This window comes from Adiantum capillus-veneris, chromosome 2 (genome assembly GCF_014529385.1).
Source record: "Adiantum capillus-veneris isolate H3 chromosome 2, ASM1452938v2, whole genome shotgun sequence".
Lineage (NCBI taxonomy): Eukaryota > Viridiplantae > Streptophyta > Polypodiopsida > Polypodiales > Pteridaceae > Adiantum > Adiantum capillus-veneris.
This window is the reverse complement of record NC_140932.1, coordinates 35,491,421-35,498,470: the sequence shown is the minus strand read 5'-3', so window position 1 is coordinate 35,498,470 and position 7,050 is coordinate 35,491,421.

The window sequence follows — 7,050 nt, the reverse complement described above, 5'->3', positions numbered from 1 at the left end:
AAGTGGGGTATTGATGCAATAGGTCCTCTACCTATGACAGCTAGAGGCAAATGTTACATACTTACTGCTGTTGACTATCTATCTAGGTGGGCCGAAGCCAAAGCTGTTAAGCACATCACAAGTAAAGATGTTTCCTTATTTATATATGAAGATATTTTCTACAAATTTGGCATGCCATTGGAGTTACTTTCTGACAAGGGTCCAGGTTTCAGGGGAGAGTTGGTGGATTATCTATGTGAAAAGCTTCATGTGCCTCGCAGGTTTACTACTCCATATTATCCCCAATGAAATGGCATGAATGAAAGGTTTAATGGAGAGCTCATAAGGATGCTTACAAAGATGACAAGAAACAATGTGAAGACTTGGGATTTAGAGCTACCTTGTGCTCTATGGGCTTATAGGACTGCCATCAAATCAGGTACTGGTTTTTCTCCCTTCCATCTAGTTTTTGGCAAAGAGGCTTTACTTCCTATTGAGGTGGAGATACCATCCTTGAAGATGATGCTAAAGCTTGAAGAAGAGCCCAAGGATGCATTCAAGGAAAGAATTTTATATTTGCAATGTGTACAATTGGATAGGGTGTTAGCTTTTGAGCATTATGAGCAGGTCTTGAAGAAGAGTCAAGCAAAGGCAAATGAGAAGGTAAAGAACAAGGACATCAAGAAGGGTGACATGGTGCTTCGTTACAATAGTAAGCTTGATAGCACTTTTCAAAAGAAATTTCAAATCAAGTGGCAAGGTCCTTTCTTGGTCTTAAACAGGTTTCCGAATGGCACATATCAGCTTGCTGACTTGGATGGTACCCCGCATAAAGCACGTGTGAATGGCTACAGGTTGAAGAAGTATATTGCAAGGTTGATGACTGTGATTGAGGATGAGCCTTCTTTTGAAGAACTTTCTGATCATGTGGTTAATGATGAAGATGAGTTGAAGATCCCTCATGTGGTTTACAGGATCTCTTTTGTGCTGCTGATCATCAATGATCTAGCAGGCTGGGGTGTGGCAAACTATGTTGGGCGCATTTCTGACACCCCGTTTTTTGTAAATTTGTACATATGGACATGATGCCCGATGTCAAAAGGGCGCGTGGGCTTTCTTTTTGTGGGTTTTTTAGCTTGCTTTAGCAAGCACATGTACATGCACTGCAAGTCGCTAGTCTAGTGACAGCTGTCGGGCTACTGTAAGTGCCCGTGAGTGAGTTTTTTGAAGTGAGCCTTGTATATAACTTAAACTCATGTACAAACTAAAAAAAGTTCAGCCAAAGATCAGAAATTTTCAGGTTTTAGCTCGTTCTGTCTCCTTGGTGCTCTTGGATGCAGTTTTTTGCCCCGACTAGCCTTCCCTACATGTAGTCGTGCTGGGACAGCTCTGTTCGCGTCAATTTTGATCATGGGGGCGTATGGAATCAATTTTAGTCATCTTCAAATTTCTCGCCAGTCATTTTTCAAGCTTTCTCTCAAGCTTTAAAGTGCCCCAATTGGAGTTGTGCTCATCAGGTTACGACTAGTTCTCTGCAGGGTTATGGCTATGGCAGTCTAGTGGCAAATTGTGTGTAGATAGATTCGGAGGGCATGTATCTATGAATTGTGGAATTGATGTTGAAGTTGTGGCTACACTTCTCAAGTGGGTATTCGATTTTCTATTCCTTGAAGGGGTGGCCATTAACAGTGAGCATAGATTATTGTGGAAGTATCTTGGGATTGCATGACTCGGACTTCATTCATAATGGGAAAAAGTTGGTTAACCCTTTAGATAATGCTTCTAGAAGACTTGTCCTTGGCAAGGATATCGCTACATTGATTCATGTTGCTCTTGTATATCAACATTTTAAGGTTGATGAGCATGGATTGCAAGAGGGTGATGTGGAGAGAAAGGATAGGCAAAACTAGAGATCAGCCCAAAGATTGGCAGGACGTAAGGTGCAAGCGCGTCTGAAGGATTTGCGCATTGGAAGTCAATTTCCGCAAGAAAGAACATTTGGAACAGAAATGTACCTTTCAATAGTAGCTTCATATATTGATATATTTTTGTCTCCAACTCTCTCATTATTTGAGAGAGTGAAAGCTTCCGGCAAGGTTTCCTTGTTTTTCAGGTACTCAGTGTTTAGACAAAGTGTCATTCTTTATGTTTGCCATTAAAATAAGACAATAGTTATTCATTTTGTAAGAAATATCTAACGTTGTTTTTTCAGGATGTGGCTCACTTGGATCATGAAACAAGCGATATACACTCTCAAGGAGAATTTCATTAGCAAAGAAACATTCCTTGATATTCAGCTCTCTTGCCACTTTATAGTTCTTCTAATCAAGCTATTCAGAGAAAAGTATACACATCTAGAAGTTCCTTTGTCTGCAACAGGGTCAGACACTTGTGAAAATTTCTTTAGCAAAGTTGGCGGTATGGTTAGAAATGAGAGGAGTTATGATGGAGTTGATTTGTTAAGTAGTGCTGGTGTGCTAAATAGGATCACCGAGATTCAATCAAGCTCCATGCTTGTTTTTCTAGCCGCACACTCTAAGCAAGAAAGCATATGGACTGTAATGAATCATGTACCTGGCGTTCCATTTGCCAATCTTGGTGACTACATGTCCGTATCTTGTGATGGGGACATAGTATGAGCTTTAAGAGAGGGCTTTTTTGAAGTGAAGGATGTGTGCAAAATACTAGGGATTCACGATATCTCTTGGTGCCATGACACATGGCAAGAGAGAGATCTTGAAGATATAATGGTTACCAATGAAGATGACCAAATTTTGGATTATGGAAATGTTGATGACCTTCCTCTTGAGATAGACGAAGGTGCAAATGAGTTGAGCACATGTGCCAAAGATGATGTGATAGTCGCAGAATGTGAGTTACGCCATGTGTTTGATGAGATAGTTGATGAAGAGGAGAAAGTTCAGAGCCAGTTCTGTTCTTTTGTAGAGATAGATGGCAAGAAAATATGTAAGAGTACTCTTGTGAGTCAGCTAAATGGAAATCCAACTCTGTCTAAGGACAAAATAACAAGGGTGAAAAGTGGGATTTATTCTTCAATGGATAAAAAGATCAGGTTTCAAATAGGAACTTCTCTTGTAGTAGGCTCAGATTGTGTTGTTTTATTTGAGGGTTTGTCTTCCAAAGATGACACAAGGTGCAAGAGGAAAGGAAAGATCTGTAGCACTAGCGAAGTTGCAGATAAAGGTACATGGTATCTTGGAAGAGTTGTGTGTATGAGAAGAAAAGTGGGAGCTGCTATGAAAGAGACCAGGGGTCCTTTTGATCTTCTTGACCGACCTGCAAATGTAGAGATACATCTTGCATGGTATCAAAAAGCTAAGGGTGCAAGGAGCTATACATACGATCTTGTGGACAATCAATGTGTATCCTTGGAGTCTATAATTTCACTTGCAAACTTGACGTATGATTTGGAGACTAAGAAATACCAGCTTGATGCTAAGGACTACAAGGTCTTCAATGTGTATGTGAAAGGTAAATTGACTTCATTTGTAAATTAGGTTCAAGCATGTGCAAGAGAAAAGTTCATAGGATTGGTTTGTACAATAAAGAGCTATGTTTATTTGCTAATTCTAAGTGTAACTATTTTGAATCTTACAGGTTGATACTTATGCTGGATGCAAGTGGCAAAGATGAGGGATGACTACGCTTTGAAAATATTGACTTAGATTTGTGCTCAGTACTTAGATAGGAGTATTTGCATAAAAAGATGATGTACCGTATGAAAGATGTTTATCCAACATGGCATGTAGACCAGTGAAATGTTGATTAAGGGGTGCGCATTTGGTTTAGGAAACTCTCTTCAAACATTTCATTTTGATGTTTTGATTTATGTATTTTATGTACACGGCCACCATATGACATGGACATGCCATTTTGTTGATTGTGTAGTATGAGAAGCATGACATACTAGCACTTGGAATGTACATTAGTTTTGAGGGTTCTTAAGTAGATTTGGTAGGCTACTTTTATGTTTCCATTTTGTGTTTGTTTTGTACATGATCGCGTATCGATGTGGACATGGCTTTTTGGTAATCGTGTGATTAGACTATGTGATTGGAGGTTCCTATGTACTATGATATGCAGGTCATGTAACCACTTTGAAGTTAGATTGCTTTGACTCTATTGAAAATGTGTTTGATTTTAATATGTAAGATAATCCTTAAATCCCACGTGGGAGCCCAAGATGAGGTGGACAGTTTTTTTGGAAAAAACAAATTATGTGATAAAAATCCCATGTGGGAGCCCAAGAAAAGGGTATACTAGTTTTTTTTGAGAAAGAGGTCTCCGTACAAAGGAGAATCTGGCAAAATTTTTAAGATTTCTATTCTATGTACAAACTCAAAATTAAATACAGATGGTTCTTTTTTAAAAGTTGCATTTGCTTAAGCATAGACGTACATTCATATCACATATAATTATTTTTGTTCAAAAAGATTAATCTTTCAATGGGTTATTTTGTAATGTGTTTTGATTTGATGACTGAAGTTTTTCATAGTTGTTTAAGAGTATGCATTATTTATTATTTAGAGAACAATCCATTTTATATGTGTGTCTTAAATCCCATGTGGGAAGCCTACTAAGTAGGTGGGTAGTATCATATGTTTTGAAATTGAGATTTGAATCAGTTTACAAGGTAAATGCTATTTGTTTTTTGACAAATTATATTGAAACGATTGGTTTATTTTAATTTAGTTTTCATTATATTTGTTGCTTTTCATGGTTTGTTCTTTTAACATCTATTGCAAATGAAAACACACTACAATGTACACTTTTGTTCATTTGCAGTTCAATATGTATTTTTTTGCAAAAGCATGTGCTTCTAAAATTGTTATGTTATTAGTATACATAAAATAGTGGGTCATTACATTCCGTATGAAATCCGTATGAGGGGGGATGGCTCATTACGAGAACGTCCGTATCTTGTCCGTATGTAGGGGGATAGGTTAGCAAGTAAAATACCATAGATAGGGGGGTTTCTCTAATTTTGATGCACGCAAGTGGCATCCCCCCATTACTAATAGTGAATCCCCCGGGCTTTTATGAGCCACTTCATGGACAACACTTCACCATCGTGTGTCGGCTCCGATTGCCAAGCGCACGAAGCTTGCCTCTTTCCTCCTTCCCTATTCTCTTCTTCTTCCCCCAAGCCAAAAGGACAAAACACTGTCCTCCCTCGAAAACGCTGCCCCTCATCTTTTTTCTCTTTCCCTCTTTTTCCCCACTTTCTAAAAACATTTTCTTGAGCAATAGCACCGGCGCTATTGCTTTCTCAATCCAATCTTTCTTTATTTCTTTTCCCCTTCCTTGTGAGCTTAAGTTTCTTTTCCTTTCTTCCAAGTCTAGCCCTCCCTTTTCCCTTTTATTTACAACTAAGAGGATTTAAGCATTTGATTCGAACGCCGTCGGTGCTCCTCGTGCTCGGGTTCGCCCAATAAGCTCTTGGGTCATACCACATGGGAGATCCACTTTGCTTAATCTAAAATCCTTGCGCTTCTCCACCACCACCTGAAGTTTCCATGTCCTCGAGTACCACATCCCAAAACGGGGAAAACCATCTGATCCCTTCCCGTCGTGATTGCCTATCAATCTGAACTAGGCCCATCTCGCTACCCATGACTTTGATCGACAAGCAGTAAATTTTGGTTGACACCCCACATCAGATGCAATTATCTTGAATCTTCGAGCTCAAAAAAATCCCTATCAGCACGCCTATCAACGCGACCCGTGAGCACATACCCAACACCAAGAAAATATTCCACATGCCATAACTTGCTCATTCGAGACCCCATTGACAATCTGAAAAGACTGCCATGCATCACAACTTAGGATCTTCATGTCCACCCATCCGGATCAGCTTTGATCACTTGTTCGCACTCACTCAATTTGGCGGGGATCTGCAAAACCTTCTAGCTTTGAACTGCTCTATCCTTCACACTGTAGTCCTGTTTGACTAGCCGTTTGGACCAACTTGCACATCACCTCAAAGATCATATTCTAGAGCATCAACTTAGAATCTCAGGCACCTTTGACTATCACTTGTCAGTGGGGCCTTTTTGGCTTAAAAAATCACATCACGTATACATCTCTGCCATGACTTGCTCGTCCAAGGCTTTCAGTTCTGCTTTAGTCCTTTTCCATGTGCGTGCCTAGCACCCTTTGCACTACATAGCACACTTTTGAGTACGGACAAATTTTGGCTGCACCATCATTTCCCACCCCCTTGTTGAACATTTATGTTCAACCACACAAATCTTTATTGCACCTAAAAAACTGAAACACCAAACTGGCAAGAGAAAGCACTCCAAAACCACAACCATATGTACAAAAGCTATCTTTTGTCACCCGCCACACACCTACTCAAGCGGGTTTCCCAACCCCTTGCTTTACTTGCCATCACCCACTTGGGTCTAACACTTGACATTGATCTCGTCCACCCACTTGCAAGAGCCACTCATAGTGTTGTATCCGATCACATAGACAATCATCCACATAAGCTGCCCTCGGCATGCTTCCACTACTCCTAGAATTCATTGGCATATTTTCCACTTCAAACAAAGCATCACCAAACACATCACCACTCCAATCAGACGTGTCATCATTGTCACGGAACATACCATGCATACCTGCCTCATCCTCCCAACCGTGTAAAGTGAGATCCTCCTCAAGAAAATCTTGTACCTTCTCGAAAGCCCACTGCACAGCTGTGTTTATCAACATCCCCTTCAACCACCACACACAAACTTCCTTTGACAGCTTGAACAAGTCCACACCCTTTTACTTTTTTTCATGATCAAAAGGAACACTCCACTTAGAGGGAAACTCTTTCAGCATAGGCACCTTGTGTTAGGAAATAAGACGTAGCTAAATAGATATTTGAGTAGATTACTTAATGGAGAGAGGTAGATTTCACACACAAGAGATTATAGAGTAGAGAGAGAGAGAGAGAGAGAGAGAGAGTACACATGATATACGTGGTTCACCCAATGTGGGTGACGTCCACGGGAAAGCAGCCACTCAATGGCTTTAGTAGTTCAAAACAAGAAGTAGTTT